Source organism: Oncorhynchus nerka, linkage group LG9a, assembly GCF_034236695.1.
Source record: "Oncorhynchus nerka isolate Pitt River linkage group LG9a, Oner_Uvic_2.0, whole genome shotgun sequence".
Classification (NCBI taxonomy): domain Eukaryota; kingdom Metazoa; phylum Chordata; class Actinopteri; order Salmoniformes; family Salmonidae; genus Oncorhynchus; species Oncorhynchus nerka.
In genome coordinates, this window is record NC_088404.1 from 49,846,515 (window position 1) to 49,867,801 (window position 21,287).

The window sequence follows — 21,287 nt, forward strand, 5'->3', positions numbered from 1 at the left end:
CTAAAGTGTCTAAAGTTTAATAATGATGTTATGTACAGTGAGACTAATGGTAAAATGGCAAAGTATCAATCTATGTGACATCAAAGAGGGCCAACCAACTTTCTGGTAGAGAATGCAGTGATGAGTTAAAAAAATTGTCAGCCGTAAAAAAAGCGCAGTGCGCTATGATAAACTGCATCTAATGGTTTTAATGAAGTGGCATCTGTGTTCATACGCATGACGTCTCCATAGTCTAGGACCAATAGGAACGTCAACTGAATAATCTGCTTTCTACTATTGAACGAGAGACAGGACCTATTTCTATAAAAGAAGCCCATTGTTATTCTCAGATTCTTCACTAACTCATCAATATGCTTTTTAAAAGACAGCTTTTCATCTATCCAGATGCCCAGATATGTGTAAGCACGGACACGATCAATATGGACACCATCCAAAGTGCATATGCTTAAATCATCAGACTTATTTTTATGCACTCTAGAGAACATATACTTAGTTTTACCTGCATTCAGTATTAATTTAAAGTCAACAAAGTTTTTTTGTAAAACAATGAAGGCAGACTCTAGTTCAGATAGAGCTTGGTCAACTGTGGGGGCAATAACATACACAACAGTATCATTGGCATACAAGTGCAGGTTACAATTTTTTACTGACAAGTCAATATTGTTAATATAAACAGTAGAAACTCTGAACTGGTCTGGTCAGATTTGACAGCTCTGCTAAGGTATTTGTTATTGTAGAATACTGTTATAAAGCTTGGAGTTTGAATGGGTCTGATGGGTGATCTGAGTCTGGAGTACGCGACACGATTTAAAATATGTGTGTAGTTCTGTCTGTCATTGAGCTGTGTTCTGTAATATGTCATGTTTCGAATTTTGTGTAAACCCCAGGAACAGTAGCTGATGTTTTCGCAACATCTAATGGGGATCCTAATAAAACACCAAATACCAATGATGGCTCCTCAAAAGCCATGGTAATCTAACAGCTCTATTGTGGCCGGCTGCCTCTACTACTGGGATAATCCACACTTCAAGAACCAAGTACCCACTGCTATGTGGTTACAGACACAAGAGCTCATAGCAATTTATAAGTTACTGAACTTTAGAGGCCTGTTGTCTGCACGGACACACACACATGCCACAAAAGAGAATAATCCATTGCATCTATGAGCTTGATCTCTGATGACATGAATGGTGGGATTCAAGCCAAACATAACTGAGAGCAGGCTTAAAACAGACAATGATGTATGTAAGTGTGCCATATTTATGATAAACAGCCCATGATAATTGACTCATAGTTATACACTGGCACCAAGTAGTTCCAATTGATTTAAATGCAGTAAGTACAAAACCTTTTATAGTACCAACAAGGTACTATACTTTGTTTACGTCAACAAAGCCCTGCAGTTTGTTCCATACATTAAAATACCTACCCAATTTGGTAGCCTGGATTCCAGATTGAGCCCCTCCCCTGTCTGGCTCAACCAATCTAGATGGCAATAGACATTTGCCAGTCAGGATGGCACCCATAATGGTTGGTCAGACATTAAGCCCAGGAATTTCTGCCGAGACCTTTTGAATTGTTCTAGTAGCTTCACATGGGCTAACGCTGGAGGAGAGAACAGCAATGGGGGGAGAGACGCCACTGACTCTGGCAGCTAAAGCCGATCTGGTGGAGAATGTGGAGACTGCTGGAGCGTGGGAGCTTCTCCACACAACACCAACTGCAGAAACGACTACCCACTATTGCTGGGTAAAATTAGTGTACTGCAATCTGAGGAAAATGACACACTTAAACTGTAAACAATTGTGTTGTATAATCACATTGATCATGACACTGTTATCAAATCACCTTAAAACAAATAGGTGTAGACCTGCATTTCATTTGGTCAAGTAATAACAGACAAATATTCAGTTAGAGATAAATGTCTTCACAATGATTTGTGATGAATCCAGAAGTTCATAGAAACACAATCTTTGAGTTGTATTCACCATTGTTGTGTTTTAAGGAGTTTTTAAAACCACAGAGCTTGCTGAAACTGTTAGGGCCGGTTCATATGAAATGGCCTATTCTTTGATTGCGAGCGGTGCCTGGGTGGAGCGGATCTGTCAGAAGAAGTGGCCCTTCATGCAGGAAGCAGCCAAGGTGGGCTGCTCTGAGGTCATGATGGTGTTGCTAAGGCGCGGAGGTCGGGTTAACTAGAAAGATCACCAGGGCGCGACCCTGTTGGGTGTTTCCATGTCCACATGCTAGACATTGTTCTCCACTATGGTACGTAACCAGTGAGGTAAAATCAGCTCGGAATGTTAACGTATCCATCTAGTCATAGGTTCGGTGAATTTACAGAGGTCTTGCTTGTAAACTTGTCTCATGTACTGTATTCTCTCAGCTGGTGTGACTTTGTTTTTACATGTCATATAAGGAAACAGAGTCAATTCCCAAGCTTTAAATGCGAAGAGTGTTCTGACGGATGCATGGAGCCAACCCTAATCTACCCAGTTTGCTTGGACAACTACCAATCCACAAGGCAGCACATGAGGGTCACTATGAGTGAGTAAAGGCAAGATCTCCCGTAACACAGTTCAAAGACATTCGGCCAGGCCTCACAGGTGTTGAATGACATGTCCATCTCCACCAAACCTTTTTCATTTCTCACTGCTATAAAACTCACTGGCCAAAGCCCGATTCACTCTGCAGTTGATAGCAACCATTCTGATTTATGGATCTACTCATAGAAAATGGCTTTGTACGTCAACGTCCTCCTGACGCCACGCCTCTCAGACAAGAACATGGACTTGAGAAGAAGCACATTATACTTTGCTGTCTCTAGGGACATCCCATGCTTCGAAATGCTGCTGAACGCAGGAGCCAAACCTGAACTGGACCCTCTATGCTGCCTCCTGGTGGCGGTGAGATTTACTACCATTTTATATTATTATTTGCTATCATTTATAATTTTGTTACAATGTATATTGTATACATTGTTGCTTTGGCAATATTGACACAATGTTTTTCATGCCAATAAAGCAGCTTGAATTTGAATTTGAATTTGAGAGCTGGGAGGTATGAGATTGTGAAGCTGCTTCTGGCCAGACAGGCAGACGTCAATTGTTACTTCACAGTGGTCAGTAACACAGTGCTTCCCCCGGCTCTGCATTACTGCCTGCGGGACGAGATGATGTGTCTTCTGCTCAACAATGGCTATGATGTTGAAAGGTGCTTCACTTGTAACCATGACCTCGCCATCACGGTTGACAACTCCATCGTGTCCTCCTCCCAGAGCGCTAAGAACCTTGGCGTGATCCTGGACAACACCCTGTCGTTCTCAACTAACATCAAGGCGGTGGCCCGTTCCTGTAGGTTCATGCTCTACAACATCCGCAGAGTACGACCCTGCCTCACACAGGAAGCGGCGCAGGTCCTAATCCAGGCACTTGTCATCTCCCGTCTGGATTACTGCAACTCGCTGTTGGCTGGGCTCCCTGCCTGTGCCATTAAACCCCTACAACTCATCCAGAACGCCGCAGCCCGTCTGGTGTTCAACCTTTCCAAGTTCTCTCACGTCACCCCGCTCCTCCGCTCTCTCCACTGGCTTCCAGTTAAAGCTCGCATCCGCTACAAGACCATGGTGCTTGCCTACGGAGCTGTGAGGGGAACGGCACCTCAGTACCTCCAGGCTCTGATCAGGCCCTACACCCAAACAAGGGCACTGCGTTCATCCACCTCTGGCCTGCTCGCCTCCCTACCACTGAGGAAGTACAGTTCCCGCTCAGCCCAGTCAAAACTGTTCGCTGCTCTGGCCCCCCAATGGTGGAACAAACTCCCTCACGACGCCAGGACAGCGGAGTCAATCACCACCTTCCGGAGACACCTGAAACCCCACCTCTTTAAGGAATACCTAGGATAGGATAAAGTAATCCTTCTCACCCCCCCTTAAAAGACCTAGATGCACTATTGTAAAGTGGCTGTTCCACTGGATGTCATAAGGTGAAAGCACCAATTTGTAAGTCGCTCTGGATAAGAGCGTCTGCTAAATGACTTAAATGTAAATGTAAATGACGACAGCTTGAGTATGAAATGTGTAGAGGAAGAAGGAATTCCAGTGAGTTGTCAACCTTTTTTTCATTATTTCCATTGTGGGATGTTTATTAAGCTTCTCTCGACTGAGTGACAAACAAAACATTTTCCAATCTTGTCTATCCTTTATGCAGTTTTGTGAATTCATGAGTCTCTCATGCCTCATGCACCTGTCTGGGTGTGTGGTGCGCATTCTTCTGCACTATGTTAGTCATGTGCATTTCTCTTCACAATTCAAACTCACCCTGGAGAAGCAGAAAGAATGGCCTGACATATGTGACGTTCTGGGTAAGATTATATACTGGCAAGAATATATGTTCAAATACAATGCTTTTACTATTCTAAATGCACCATTTACATGGAGTATATCACATTCAAAATTTGTACTTTTCTGTTTATTCCCTTTCACCTAGGCAAACCCGATCACTCAAGCACCTGTGCTGACTGGAGATCAGGAAGCAGCTGACCTTGAAAAGACTGAATGACCCCATGATTAGGGTCAGATTAATGCAGGGGCTTACTGGGGCTGAAGCCCCTGGGCGGCCCAAGAGGCAGCAAAAAAATGTATAAACAAATAAGGAAATATATACAGTATATATTATATATGTAGTATGTTTTTACTGCACCAGCCAACCACAGGAGGATTCAGGAGCCCGCTTTCAATGAGTGGAGATAGGAGGTCAGAGACCTGGCCGTGCCGTGCCAGGATAACAACCTCTCCCTCAACGTGAGCAAGACAAAGGAGATGATTGTGGACTACAGGAAAAGGAGGACCGAGCACGCCCCCATTCATATCGACGGAGCGGGTCGAGAGTTTCAAGTTCCTTGGTGTTCACATCACCAACAAACTATCATGGTCCAAACACACTAAGACAGTCGTGAAGAGGGCACGACAAAGCCTATTTCCCCTCAGGAGACTGAAAAGATTTGGCATTGATCCTCAGATCCTCAAAACGTTCTACAGCTGTACCATCGAGAGCACTGGTTGCATCACTGTCTGGTATGGTAACTGCTCGGCCTCCGACCTCAAGGCACTACAGAGGGTAGTGCTTACGGCCCAGTGCATAACTGGGGCCAAGCTTCCTGTCATCCAGGACCTCTACACCAGGCAGTGTCAGAGGAAGGCCCTAAAAATTGTCCAAGACTCCAGCCACCCTAGCCATAGACTTTTCTGTCTGCTACCGCACGGCAAGCGGTACCGGAGCAGCAAGTCTAGGTCCAAAAGGCTTCTTCACAGCTTCTACCGCCAAGCCATAATGGCAGGGTAGCCTAGTGGTTAAGAGCGTTGGACTAGTAACCGGAAGGTTGCAAGTTCAAACACCCGAGCTGACAAGGTCGTTCTGCCCCTGAACAGGCAGTTAACCCACTGTTCCTAGGCCGTCATTGAAAATAAGAATTTGTTCTTAACTGACTTGCCTAGTTAAATAAAGGTACAATTTAAAAAATAAAACTCCTGAACAGTTCTCATCAAGGCAAAGGGTGGCTACTTTGAAGAATCTCAAATATAAAATAGATTTTGATTTGTTTAACACTTTTTTGGGGTACTACATGATTCCATATGTGTTATTTCATAGTTTTGATGTCTTCACTATTATTCTACAATGTTGAAAATAGTACAAATAAAGAAAAACCCTGGAATGAGAAGGTGTGTCCAAACTTTTGACTGGTATTGTATATAGATGTATATCCTCCTAATATTGTACAATATGTGTGTCGCTTCATTGGCCTGGGCTGTTGTTTGCTTGAATTCAAGACCAAAGCTCCGTTGCCTATGATTTCTTAATCCGGCCCTGCCCATGTTCATGAGCTGTGACCTTTTCCCTCCCAGACTGAAGAGCTACTTGATGAATGATCTGAATGGCCAAAGTGTTTGCCATGTAGGGAGAAGAGACGACTGTGAACTACCAACCATGCAACCTTATTGACTATGCAGCTTGTATACAGTATGTTTGAATTGTTGAACATATTATTACATTTCTGTTTCACACGTTTTTACATGTTGTAAAGTCTTTTTTTATTTTTATTGATTGGATAACGTCTTCCCCTGTCTCTTTTTGAGCAACATATTAGTCAAAAAAGCAATAAGTAAAGCATGGATGTTTGATAAAGCCTTTGAAAGGGAATTGATGCTGGAGCTCTAGCAGTTCTGATGCAGCTTCTGAGAGATCCTATTCAGAATCAGCACAATAGTCTTGAATCATCTTTGCGTCTCGGAAAATCAACAACACTGGATGTCTTTCTACATTTTAATCACATGTTAATACTACCCAGCAGGGAGTTCTTCAAGCCCCTTTGATGGTCTGCCAGAGAAAATGGATCTTCCCTGAACAATTCTCTTCTGACAAGGCTAATATTTGCCATCTGTTATTTTAACATTGCTGTCTCTTTCTGCACTAGTCGTATAAATATCTCTGTAATTATTACAGTTGACATTATGGAAAATGAGTGAACATAAGACACAACATTTGGATGTTGTGGTATGGCCTGCATGCTAAACAAACGACTTCAACGGAAGCAGATGACACCTAAAAATAGCATTAGGCGTGTGTGGATGAACATGCGGATGAACCCCCAGTGCAGGGACTACTTTGCCCTGCTCTGTGTGTGTGTGTGTGTGTGTGGTAGAGAGGGGATTCAGTTCAGGCATGGCTCAAATTACACTCTCTCTGTCTGGACCGGGTGGAACCTGTGATTTCACCAGAACTAGATTTCACAGGTGAGAACTGAAATCTGCCTGACTGGTGAAAAGGACAATATATCTAATAAAACAGAACATAGTGTTTAGATGTTTCTGGAGTCAATTACCTTTGCACACCTAAAAGTCGGGAGCACGGTGATAGTAGGCCACATGGTAACATCGCTATTTCCTCTGAAGCTATGGATCCTGACGACCTGGACGAAGATCGACTGCTTGATTACACCATTCAGATGAGCATTCAGGAGTCGTGCCACATTCAGACAAACTGAATTGGTCCACCCACACAGACAGCATTGTGAAGAAGGTCAGTACAGGTGCATCAAAGCTGGGACCGAGAGACAGAAAAACAGCTTCTATCTCACGCCCATCAGACTGTTAAACAGCCACCACTAACATTGAGTGGCTGCTGCCAACACACTGACTCAACTCCAGCCACTTTAATAATGGGAATTGATGGGAAATGATGTAAAATATATCACTAGCCACTTTAAACAATGCTACCTAATATAATGTTTACATACCCTACATTATTCATCTCATATGTATACGTATATACTGTACTCTATATCATCTACTGCATCTTTATGTAATACATGTATCACTAGCCACTTTAACTATGCCACTTTGTTTACATACTCATCTCATATGTATATACTGTACTCGATACCATCTACTGCATCTTGCCTATGCCGCTCTGTACCATCACTCATTCATATATCTTTATGTACATATTCTTTATCCCCTTACACTTGTGTGTATAAGACAGTAGTTTTGGAATTGTTAGTTAGATTACTTGTTGGTTATTACTGCATTGTCGGAACTAGAAGCACAAGCATTTCGCTACACTCGCATTAACATCTGCTAACCGTGTGTATGTGACAAATACAATTTTATTTTATTTGATTTGATTTGAATTAAATATCATTATCATCTTTAGAGAGGTAATGCATGATACGAATACACTTCTGAAAATACTCCATGTCCTAGGCTACTTTTGCATTTTGCTATATGCTGTCTTTTTTTATATCAAAATGACATGAACAATTATTCATATTATGCTTTACTTCAATTATTTTGGAACACTGTCTAAACATGATCTCCTCTGTTTCAATATTCTCAGTGATGAACATCTGAAGATCCTAAAGGCTATTGATCGAGGTAAATGCATTGTGACTCACATTTTCACATGCAGGGTTTTATGGGTAACACTTGACACCCAGCATCATAACACATTATGACATGGTCATAACCATGTCATAATATGTTATAACATCTGACATAAATTGTTATAAACTGTCATAGTATGGTTATAACACTGTCATGACCAATATGTTTACACCTGTTGTGAGATATATTGCGTTCTTTTATGGCTGATTATGACACCTACTTAAGAGGGTCAAAACCCACATTTATTCAAATGTGTTTTTTTCCCTGCCAAGAAGTTTCCTTTTGTATGAGAGTTTGTTTCCTAAGTCATTTGTTGTTGTGAAAATGAATTCTTTACAGTCATGTTTTTTTTACATCATATTTTAAATAACTTGTAGAAAATGAACTTTATGACACAGTCAAAAAGTAGTATTACCATCAAAATCATATAAGCCAGATAAGCCTATCACCTACATGCCCTTGGTCTAAGGCACTGCATTTCAGTGCCAGAGGTGTCACAACAGACCCTGGTTCGATTCCAGGCTGTATCACAACCGGCTGTGATTGGGAGTCCCAAAGGGCAGGGCACAATTAGCCCAGTATCAACCGGGTTAAGGTTTGGACAGGGCAGGTCGTCATTGTAAATAAGAATTTGTTCTTAACTGACTTGCCTAGTTAAATAAAGGTTAAATAAATAAAATAAATGTCAGTTAAAAAGAGTGTGTCTTGTCCTGCTCCTGCATTCATCCCAGTCATCAGAAACCGAGCTTTGGGGTAGGCGCATGTCTGACATCAATGTGTGCACAATTACAATGATAATTTAATATGGTACATTTCAGAAAATGTTGTATAACAAAAACATACTGTTCACAAGTAGGCTATGGTGTAATGGAATGTTTTGCCTTGTTTGGTAGGCTTTGTGGGTTTTGACACTCTAATGTAGGGTGTCACAACCAGACATAAAATAACGCAATATATGTCACAACAGGTCTAAATATATGTGTTATGACAGTGCTATGACCATATTATGTCAGCTATTATGACATATGACACGGTTATGACTGTTATGATGCTGGGTGTCATGTAAAGTCGTACTGTTTTATTTAAATTATAAACCAGGTTGGGTAGGCATTTTTTGCAAAATTATATTACGTTGGCCCACTAAATGAATGCACAGCCCACACAAAGCAAACCATGGCTGCGGATGAGCTGTATGCAACAAAACAAAAATTGCAATGAAAATGCATCAAGCCCACTTGTCCCATTGTAGTAAAGTGATATTTATCAATAACTTAGCAAGAAAAGAAACATCCCTTTCTCAGGACGGTGTCTTTCAAAGATAATTCATAAAAAACAAAATAACTTCACAGATCTTCATTGTGAAGGATTTAAACACTGTTTCCCATGCTTGTACAATGAACCATGAACAAATAATTAACATGCACCTGTGGAACAGTCGTTAAGTCACTAACAGCTTACAGACGGTAGGCAATTAAGGTCACATTTATGAAAACTTAGGACACTAAAGAGGCATTTCTACTGACTCTGAAAAACAGCAAAAGAAAGATGCCCAGGGTCACGTGCCTTAGGCATGCTGCAAGGAGGCATGAGGACTGCAGATGTGGCCAGGGCAATAAATTGCAATGTCTGTAATGTGAGACGCCTAAGACAGCGCTACAGAGAGACAGGATGGACAGCTGATCGTCCTTGCAGTGGCAGACCACGTGTAACAACACATGCATAGGATCGGTACATCCGAACATCACAACTGCAGGACAGGTACAGGATGGCAACAACAGCTGCCCGAGTTACACCAGGAACGCACAATCCCTCCATCAGTGCTCAGACTGTCCGCAATAGGCTGAGAGAGGCTGGACTGAGGGATTGTAGGCCTGTTGTAAGGCAGGTCCTCACCAGACATCACCGGCAACAACATCGCCTATGGGCACAAACCCACCGTCGCTGGACCAGACAGGACTGGCAAAAAGTGCTCTTTACTGACGAGTCGCGATTTTGACTCACCAGAGGTGATGGTCGGTTTATCGTCGAAGGAATGAGTGTTACACCGAGGTCTGTACTCTGGAGCGAGATTGATTTGGAGGCGGAGGGTCAGTCAAGGTCTGGGGCGGTGTGTCACAGCATCATTGGACTGAGTGTGTTGTCATTGCAGGCAATCTCAATGCTGTGCATTACAGGGAAAACATCCTCCTCCCTCATGTGGTACCCTTCCTGCAGGCTCATCCTGACATGACCCTCCAGCATGACAATGCCACCAGCCATACTGCTCGTTCTGTGCTTGATTTCCTGCAAGACAGGAATGTCAGTGTTCTGCTATGGCCAGCGAAGAGCCCAGATCTCAATTCCATTGAGCACATCTTGGACCTGTTGGATCGGAAGGTGAGGGCTAGGGCCATTCACACCAGAAATGTCTGAAAACTTGCAGGTGGAAGAGTGGGGTAATATCTCACAGCAAGAACTGGCAAATCTGGAGCAGTCCATGAGGGGATGCACTGCAGTACTTAATGCAGCTGGTGGCCACACCAGATACTGACTGTTACTTTTGATTTGGATCCCCCCCTTTGTTCAGGGACACATTATTCAATTTCTGTTAGTCACATGTCTGTGGAACTTGTTCAGTTTATGTCTCAGTTGTTGAATCTTGTTATGTTCATACAAATATTTACACATGTTAAGTTTGCTGAAAATAAACGCAGTTGACAGTGAGAGGACGTTTCTTTTTTTGCTGAGTTTATATTATGTTATACATGTCCCACATCGACCCGTGATAAGACTATGTAATTAATAATGACAAAGTCTATTAAACTGTTTATCTGACTCCATACCGATGATTTGGCAATATTGAAGCAGGACTATTGATGACTTACATTAAGAATCAAGAAATATCTGAGAATTGAATACTAAATGCAAGTATCTCATATCATTGTAAAATTAATGATTACATTATACAGGGCATTAACGTAGCATTCATAATCTGGGCATGATCGGAGAGGGAGAGAGACAAGGAACCCTTGGCTTGTGCCATGGCCCATTGGTCATGGGAGAGAGAGGGTGAGAGAGAGTCATCATCACCTCCACTACTATTTTGGGGGCTGGGCCGGCTCGACACCATTTTATGTAGCTTAGATGAATCATGTCCAATTACTTGACAAAAGAAAACTGCTACGAAACTGTAGACTGATATTGAATGGCTGATACTTAATCATAAGACACTAATGCTCCTGTGACAAGTCATCATTCTTTCTGGTACATTCTCCACCCAGGTGACATTCTCTCCCTCCAAGAGCTGTCAGAATTTCAAGAAAGCTTCAGTGAGGCAGATGACAGGGGCTGGTACCCTCTGCACAAGGCAGCTGTCCAACCTTTTCACCTTTATTTAACCAGGTAGGCAAGTTGAGAACAAGTTCTCATTTACAATTGTGACCTGGCCAAGATAAAGCAAAGCAGTTCGACACATACAACGACACAGAGTTACACATGGAGTAAAACAAACATACAGTCAATAATACAGTAGAAACAAGTCTATATACGATGTGAGCAAATGAGGTGAGATAAGGGAGGTAAAGGCAAAAAAAAGGACATGGTGGCAAAGTAAATACAATATAGCAAGTAAAACACTGGAATGGTAGATTTGCAGTGGAAGAATGTGCAAAGTAGAAATAAAATAATGGGGTGCAAAGGAGCAAAATAAATAAATCAAATAAATACAGTAGGGAAAGAGGTAGTTGTTTGGGCTAAATTATAGGTGGGCTATGTACAGGTGCAGTAATCTGTGAGCTGCTCTGACAGTTGGTGCTTAAAGCTAGTGAGGGGAGATAAGTGTTTCCAGTTTCAGAGATTTTTGTAGTTCGTTCCAGTCATTGGCAGCAGAGAACTGGAAGGAGAGGCGGCCAAAGAAAGAATTGGTTTTGTGGGTGACCAGAGAGATATACCTGCTGGAGCGCGTGCTACAGGTGGTGACCAGCGAGCTGAGATAAGGGGGTACTTTACCTAGCAGGGTCTTGTAGATGACATGGAGCCAGTGGGTTTAGATAGTGTTGTGTGGTAGGCTATTACAGAGCAATTACATCATGGGCTGCATTTCTGGACACGTACTGCATATCCTATAAATCTACTGGCATGAATGTGGATATTTACTGATTTATCTGCGACATGACTTGTTTTGTTTTGTTGGACGTGCTAGAACTGGTTCCTGATCTCTTGGGTTGTGTCCAACAGCGTCTTTTAGGTTGTCCCTGGAGGAGAAGACAATGGAGGGAGAAACACTGCTAACTCTAGCAGCTATGGCTGGTCTGGTGGACAATGTGAAGATGTTACTTGAACATGGAGCGTTTCCGCATAACACCAACAGCAAGAGAGAATGCCCTCTACTGCTAGGTAATAGTGAAAGGTATAAAGTCTGTGTCCTTGGCATCCTTGTTGTCACAACAAGTATTGTTGTTGAAATGACTCCTACCACATTGTTCCCCTGATATTCAACAGTTGTTGTGGTTTCTCCCAGTCAGCTGTTAGATTTGGGTCGTATGAAATGGCATCTGCCCTGATCACGAGAGGAGCCTGTGTGGAGCAGGTCTGTCTGAAGCAGTCGACTGCCCTGCACGAGGCAGCAAAGGTAGGCTACTCTCATATCATGGAGCTGTTGTTGGAACATGGTGGCCAGGTCTCTGAGATAGATCAAGACGGCGTGACTCCAATGGCCATTGCAGCACAGCACGCCCACTCAGAGGTTCTTGAGATCCTTTTTTCACAATGGTGAGTATGGATAAGCATGATAGCTCCAGTTTGCCCTCTGATAGGCTAGAGCTATATATAACTTTCAACATTTTGCATAAAACAACCCAAAACCAGAGTCATATCTATATAGAGAGTTGGGCCAATGCGGTTTCTGTCTGAATGTTACAAGAGTGCCACTTTCTCCTCCATAGTCGTTGCTAGGTGATAATTGATGCTTCCGCTTTGTGCCGTTTATTTCTGATCATTTTCAAAACCTATGAAGATGTCCAGTGAAAGCAGATATGCAATTTATTAACACCATAACACAGGACCGACTTGGATACACATTATCCCAAATGCTAATAACTAAAAACGCATCGGAAATCCGCTGCTCTGTTTAGCTTGTTTACAGCGGGTCATTTCATAGGGAATTGTTGGAGGCACTCTCGTATTGTTATGTCACCAACATTTTGAGTATAAAGGCGCTAACATGGCGTGCGCTCTAAAAACCTGGCCGAATTCTCTTAATATATGGCTCTGCCCAAACCCATCAGACACTTGGCCTGCATTTAGACAAGTGGCCCAATTCTGATCTTTTTTTCACTAATTGGTATTTTGATCATTCAGATATGCTTAAAAAAGATATCATGTGAAAAGATCTGATGTGATTGGTTAAAAGACCAGTTAGTGGAAAGAATATCAGAATTGGGTTAACTGCGTGAACGCCGTCAAATGACTATGGGGTAAGGTGTGATTTGGGACATCGTGAGAATCTCAATGGAATTTCCTTGATTTCTCATGTCCTCTCTCCTCGCCTTCTCAAAACCCATTGGACAGACGGGAGGGACACCTGACCTTTTCATCCAATGGGTTTTGAGGAGGCGAGGAGAGAGGACCAGACAAATTAAGGCGATGCAATTGAGATTCTCCCACTGTATCTATCCTACCTATCCTACCGATCCTTGACTCCAGCGATGTAATTTACAAAATAGCCTCCAACGCTCTACTCAGCAAATTGGGTGTAGTCTATCACAGTGCCATCCGTTTTGTCACCAAAGCGCCATATGCTACCCACTACTGCGACCTGTATGCTTTCGTTGGCTGGCCCTCGCTTCATATTCATTGCCAAACCCACTGGCTCCAGGTCATCTATAAGTCTTTGCTAGGTAAAGCCCCGCCTTATCTCAGCTCACTGGTTACCATAGCAGCATCCACCCGTAGCACGCGCTCCAGCAGGTATATTTCACTGGTTATCCCCAAAGCCAACTCCTCGTTTGGCTGCCTTTCCTTCCAGTTCTCTGCTGCCTGCCAATGACTGGAACAAATTGAAAAAATCACTGAAGCTGGAGTCTTATATCTCCCTCACTAACTTTAAGCACCAGCTTACTCATCAGAGCAGCTTACTGATCAATGCACTTGTTCATAGCCCATCTGTAAATAGCACACCCAACTACCTCATTCCCATATTGTAATTTATTTTTTGCTCCTTTGCACCCCAGTATCTCTACTTGCACATTCATCTTCTGCACATCTATTACTCCAGTGTTTAATTGCTAACTCTCGCCACTATGGCCTATTTATTACCTTACCTCCCTACTCTCGCTACATTTACACACACTGTATATAGACTTTTCTATTGTGTTATTGACTGTACGTTTGTTTATCCCATGCGTAACTCTGTGTTGTTTGTGTCGCACTGCTTTGCTTTATCTTGGCCAGGTCGAACTTGTTCTCAACTGGCCTACCTGGTTAAATAAAGGTAAAATAAAAAATACATTAAAATTGTCTGAGAAATGACAATAAGCAGAAGCTGGATTTCCTCTCCCTACAACTAGGTGGTAATGTGAATGCACAGGCGCCCAATGGGGACAGTGTGCTGTATGATGCTGCACAATCTGGGAATCCAGACTGTATAGATTTCCTTCTGCGACATGGAGCCAACCCCAATGTACCTAGCCTGTGCTCAGAGCTACCCATTCATCGAACAGCATATGAGGGCCATTACCTGTGAGTACAACCTGTGAGTACTCTAAGGAGGATGGTGGGAGGAGCTATAGGAGGACAGGCTCATTGTAATGGCTGGAATGGTATAAATGGAACAGTATCAAACACATCAAACATATGGAAACCACATTTATTCCATTCCAGCCATAACAATAAGCCTTTCCTCCTATGGCTCCCCCTACCAGCCTCCTCTGCTGGAGTCCATTATTTATCTTTAAAATAAAGAGGAACCGAATGTAGTTCGAAGGAAAACTACTTCACTGATCAGAGTTAACTTTTCTTTATCAGGTCACTGAGAATTTTTATTCTGATAACCACTAGAAGGGCAATCAAACTTTCAGGCAAGAGTCCCGTTCACTCTGCAGCCGACGGAGTCCATGTACAATGCCTGGAGCTACTCGTGGAAAAGGGCTTTGATGTCAACGCTCTTCTAGACTTTCAAATCTCTGAAGACTACAGAGACATGAGAAAAAGTGCATTGTACTTTACTGTCTCTAATGGAGATGTGACCTGCACTGAAATGCTGCTGAACACAGGAGACAAACCTGACCTGGCCGCTCTATTCTGCCTCGTGGTGGTGGTGAGAGATGGGCAGTACGAGATTGCAAAGCTGCTTTTGGCAAGACATGCAGACATCAATTGTTACTTTTCCGTGGTGAGTGACAGTGTTTCCCACAGGCTCTGCAGTACTGCCTGCGGGACGGGATGATGATGCGTCTGCTGCTGAACAACGGCTATGACGCAGATAAAAGTTTCTGCTGTAACCATGACAGCACCTGGGATGACTTGAGTGACCAGACTGATTCCAATTATCAAGAAAAGGTTTCTGTGAGTTATCACTTTAAATCCATAAACTCTCATAAAATCCACATATTAACGATTGTAATAAATGCCCTAACAAATCTCTTTTGTCATCCCTGATCCCCTAATTTCATCAGTTTCTTGGCTGTTGCACTTGGCTGGGAGAGCAGTGTGGATCTGTAACGGAATTCCTCTTCTTCACAGGAGGAGTAGCAAGGATCAGACCAATGTGCAGCGTGGTAAGTGTCCATAATGATATATTTAATAAATCAACTGAACAAAATAACAAAAGTACAAACAAACAACCGAAACAGTCCCGTATGGTGAAACCACTAACACAGGATACAACCACCCACAAAACACAATAGAAAACAGGCTACCTAAATATGGCTCCCAATCAGAGACAACGACTGACACCTGCCTCTGATTGAGAACCATACTAGGCCAAACACATAGAAATATAACAACAGAACCAAACATAGAAAAACAACATATAATGCCCCCCCCCCCAACTCACGCCCTGACCAACTAAAATAAAGACATAAAAAAGGAACTAAGGTCAGAACGTGACATGATCCTTCTGGACTACGTCAGTCACGTGCCTCTCTGTCCAAAGCTGAGACAGATCCTGGATAAGCGCAAAGCGTGGCTTAGATCAGCTGCATATTAGGTGAGAAGGAAAAAGCAAGATAAATGTGTAGGCAATGCAATGACCATGAGTAGGGGACATGGCCCACAAAAAATAACTACCTTTGCTCCTGAACCTGAAACCTCTCTTCTGTCTTTCTTCTCTGACCAAGCGAAACCCCGTTCACTGACACATCTGTGCAGACTGGTGATCAGGAAACAGATGACTCCAAAGAGACTGGAGGATCTAAACATCAGGGACTCCGCCCCATTCCCACCCAAACTTTTTTTTTAATTACATTTTTTAATTTCACCTTTATTTAACCAGGTAGGCCAGTTGACAACACGTTCTCATTTACAACTGCGACCTGGCCAAGATAAAGCAAAGCAGTGCGACACAAACAACACAGAGTTACACATGGGATAAACAAACGTATTGTCAATAACACAATGGAAAAGTCTACATACAGTGTGTGCAAATGTAGTAAGATTAAGTGTCTCCTGACCCCTCCTGTCTCAGCCTCCAGTATTTATGCTGCATTAGTTTATGTGTCGGGGGGCTAGGGTCAGTTTGTTATATCTGGAGTACTTCTCCTGTCCTATTCGGTGTCCTGTGTGAATCTAAGTGTGCGTTCTCTAATTCTCTCCTTCTCTCTTTCTTTCTCTCTCTCGGAGGACCTGAGCCCTAGGACCATGCCCCAGGACTACCTGACATGATGACTCCTTGCTGTCCCCAGTCCACCTGGCCATGCTGCTGCTCCAGTTTCAACTGGCCTGGGCCCTAGGACCATGTCCCAGGACTACCTGACATGATGACTCCTTGCTGTCCCCAGTCCACCTGGCCATGCTGCTGCTCCAGTTTCAACTGTTCTGCCTTACTATTATTCAACCATGCTGGTCATTTATGAACATTTGAACATCTTGGCCACGTTCTGTTATAATCTCCACCCGGCACAGCCAGAAGAGGACTGGCCACCCCACATATGCTCTCTCTAATTCTCTCTTTCTTTCTCTCTCTCTCGGAGGACCTGAGCCCTAGGACCGTGCCCCAGGACTACCTGACATGATGACTCCTTGCTGTCCCCAGTCCACCTGACTGTGCTGCTGCTCCAGTTTCAACTGTTCTGCCTTATTATTATTCGACCATGCTGGTCATTTATGAACATTTGAACATCTTGGTCATGTTCTGTTATAATCTCTACCCGGCACAGCCAGAAGAGGACTGGCCACCCCACATAGCCTGGTTCCTCTCTAGGTTTCTTCCTAGGTTTTGGCCTTTCTAGGGAGTTTTTCCTAGCCACCGTGCTTTTACACCTGCATTGTTTGCTGTTTGGGGTTTTAGGCTGGGTTTCTGTACAGCACTTTGAGATATCAGCTGATGTACGAAGGGCTATATAAATAAATTTGATTTGATTTGATTTGATTTGATTAAGGAGGTTAGATAGGCCATAGTGGCAAAATAATTACAATTTAGCAATTAACACTGGAGTGATAGATGTGCAGAAGATGAATGTGCAAGTAGAGATACTGGGGTGAAAAATAGCAAAATAAATGAATAACAACATGGGGGTGAGGTAGTTGGGTGGGCTATGTACAGATGGGCTATGTACAGGTGCAATGATAGGTAAGCTGCTCTGACAGCTGATGCTTAAAGTTAATGAGGGAGATATAATTCTCCAGCCATTGGCAGCAGAGAACTGGAAGGAAATGCGGCCAAAGGAGGAGTTGGCTTTGGGGGTGATCAGAGAAATATACCTAGAGCGCATGCTACGGGTTGGTGCTGCTATGGTGACCAGTGAGCTGAGATAAGGCGTGGCTTTACCTAGCAAAGACTTAGAGATGACCTGGAGCCAGTGGGTTTGGCAATGAATATGAAGCGAGGGCCAGCCAACGAGATCATACAGGTCGCAGTGGCTTTGGTCGCAGGGGCTTTGGTGACAAAACGAATGGCACTGTGATAGACTAAATCCAATTTGCTGAGTAGAGTGTTGGAGGCTATTTTGTAAATGACATTGCCGAAGTCAAGGATCGGTAGGATAGTCAGTTTTACGAGGGTATGTTTGGCAGCATGAAGGATGCTTTGTTGCATTGTTGCAAAATAGGATTCTTTGTTGCGAAATAGGAAGCAGATTCTAGATTTAATTTTGGATTGAAGATGCTTAATGTGAGTCTGGAATGAGAGTTTACAGTCTAACCAGACACCTCAGTATTTGCAGTTGTCCACATATTCTAAGTCAGAACAGTCAGAACAGACAACAGGCCCTCTGATTTGACACGCTGAACTCTAACTGAGAAGTAGTTGGTGAACCAGGCAAGGCAGTCATTTGACTCAAAAGGGCTGTTGAGTCTGCCGATAAGAATGTGGTGATTGACAGAGACGGAAATCTTGGCCAGGTCGATGAATACGGCTGCACAGCATTGTCTTTTATAGATGGCGGTTATGATATCGTTTAGGACCTTGAGCGTGGCTGAGTTGCACCCATGACAAGCTCGGAAACCAGATTGCATAGCGGAGAAGGTACAGTGGGATTCGAAATGGTCGGTGATCTGTTTGTTAACTTTGCTTCCAGAGACTTTAGAAAGGCAGAGTAGGATAGATATAGGTCTGTAACAGTTTGGGTCTAGAGTGTCACCCACTTTGAAGAGGGGGATGACCGTGGCAGTTTTCCAAACTTTAGAGATCTCAGATGATACGAAAGAGAGGTTGAACAGGTTAGTAATAATGGTTGCAGCAATTGCAGCAGATCATTTTAGAAAGAGAGGTCCAGATTGTCTAGCCCGGCTGATTTGTAGGGTCCAGATTTTGTAGCTCTTTCAGAACATCAGCTATCTGGATTTGGGTGAAGGAGAAATGGGGAGGCTTGGGCAAGTTGCTGTGGGGGGTGCAGAGCTGTTGACTGGGTTAGGGGTAGCCAGGTGGAAAGCATGGCCAGCCGTAGAAAATGCTTATTGAAATGTTTGATTATCGTAGATTTATCGGTGGTGACAGTGTTTTCTTGCCGCCGTGCAGTGGGCAGCTGGGAGGAGTTGCTCTTATTCTCTATGGACTTTACAGTGTCCCAGAACTTTTTGGAGTTTGTGCTACAGGATGCACATTTTTGTTTGAAAAAGCTAGCCTTTGCTTTCCTAACTGCCTGTGTATATTGGTTCCTAACTTTCCTGAAAAGTTGCATATCATGGGGCCTATTTGATGCTAATGCAGTCCGCCACAGGATCTTTTTTGTGCTGGTCAAGGGCAGTCAGGTCTGGAGTGAACCAAATGCTATATCTGTTCTTAGTTCAACATTATTTGGATGGGGCATGCTTATTTAAGATGGTGAGGAAAGCATTTTTAAAGAATAACCAGGCATCCTCTACCGACGGAATGAGTTCAATATCCTTCCAGTATACCCGGGCCAGGTCGATTTGAAAGGCCTGCTCGCTGAAGTGTTTTAGGGTGCGTTTGACAGTGATGAGGGGTGGTTTGACCGTGGACCCCTTACGGATGCAGGCAATGAGGCAGTGATTGCTGAGGTCCTGGTTGAAGACAGCAGAGGTGTATTTAGAGGGCAGGTTGGTCAGGATGATATCTATGAGGGTGCCCGTGTTTACGGATTTAAGGTTGTACCTGGTGGGTTCCATGATAATTTGTGTGAGATTGAGGGCATCTATCTTAGATTATAGGACGGCCGGGGTGTTAAGCATATTCCAGTTTAGGTCACCTAACATTACAAACTCTGAAGATAAACGAGGGGCATTTAATTCACGTATAGTGTCCAGGGCACAGCTGGGGGCTGAGGTGGGTCTATAACAAGCAGCAACAGTGAGAGACTTATTTCTGGAGAGGTGGATTTTTAAAAGTAGAAGCTTGAACTGTTTGGGTACATACCTGGATAGCATGACATAACTCTGTAGTAGATTGCAACTCCACCCCCTTTGACAGTTCTATCTTGCCGGAAAATATTGCAGTTGGGGATGGACATTTCTGCATTTTTGGTGGCCTTCCTAAGCCAGGATTCAGACATGACTAGGACATCGGGCTTGGCAGAGTGTGCTAAAGCAGTGAATAAAACAAATTTAGGGCGGAGACATCCGATGTTAACATGCATGAAACCAAGGCTTTTGCGGTTACAGAAGTCAACAAAAGATAGCGCCTGGGGAATAGGAGTGGAACTAAGGGATACAGGGCCAGGGTTAACTTCTACATCACCAGAGGAACAGAGGAGGAGTGGTTGTCTAGTGCATTGGGGACAGAGAATAAAAGGAGCAGATTTCTGGGCATGTTAGAATAGATTCAAGGCATAATGTACAGACAAGGATATGGTAGGATGTGAGTAGAGCGGAGGTAAACCTAGGCATTGAGTGACGATGAGAGAGGTTTCGTCTCTGGAGGGACAAGTTAAGCCAGGTGAGGTCTCCGCATGTGTGTGGGGTGGGACGAAAGAGCTCTAGCATTTTGAGCGGGACTGAAGGCTCTACTGTGAAATAAAACAGTAAAAACTAGCCAAGACAGTAGTAGACAAGGCATATTGACATTAGAGAGAGGCATAAAGCAATCACAGGTGTTGAGGAGGAGGAGGAGGAGAGCTAAGTCAGCAACGGGTAAATGGCGATGAATGGGCAGAGCGGGCAGAGTGGGTCTGTTAGTTACATACAGGACCTGATTTCGAGGCTTGTGCCGACAGGTAAACAAAATGAGGTACCGTGTTATTGAAACAGTCCAGGGGGCATCAGCTGTGTAGCCGAGTGACCATGGGGTCAAAAAACAGCAGTAGGTGAGTCAGGATGCTGTTTTCTAATCACTACTACGCTAGGCGAGCAGGGGACACAGCGTTCTGAAAGCTAGCAGGTCGGGGCTAGTAGCCTGTTGAGACCACATCGGGCGATCATGTCGCCAGTCCAGTCGTGATGGATCGATGGGGCTCTGTGTCGACAATAAAGGATCCAGGCCAATTGGCCAAGGAGGTATTGTAGCCCTAGAATTAGCTGGTATATGGGCCTAGCTCGAGGCTAGATGGTGCTTGCTTCGGGACAGAGGCATTAGCTAACAGTAGCCACTCGTTTGCAGATAGCTAGCTGCGATGATCCGGAGTAATGATCTGGTGTAATGATCCGATGTCTGTTGTGTTTCATGGTTAGGGTGAGGCACAAGGAAATAGTTCACATAAGGAAGGAGGGATGATGGTTCTTATAGTAAATGATAGCATTTAATTGGATCCAGAATAAG

General features: G+C 43.6%; 2 pseudogenes; both read left to right on the forward strand.

Annotated features, from left to right (window-relative positions):
• Positions 1-1,581: 1,581 nt before the first annotated feature.
• On the forward strand, positions 1,582-5,999 carry LOC115134656 (ankyrin repeat and SOCS box protein 15-like; annotated as a pseudogene).
• A 952-nt stretch (positions 6,000-6,951) lies between these two features.
• Positions 6,952-16,570, forward strand: LOC115134794 (ankyrin repeat and SOCS box protein 15-like; annotated as a pseudogene).
• Positions 16,571-21,287: the final 4,717 nt, after the last annotated feature.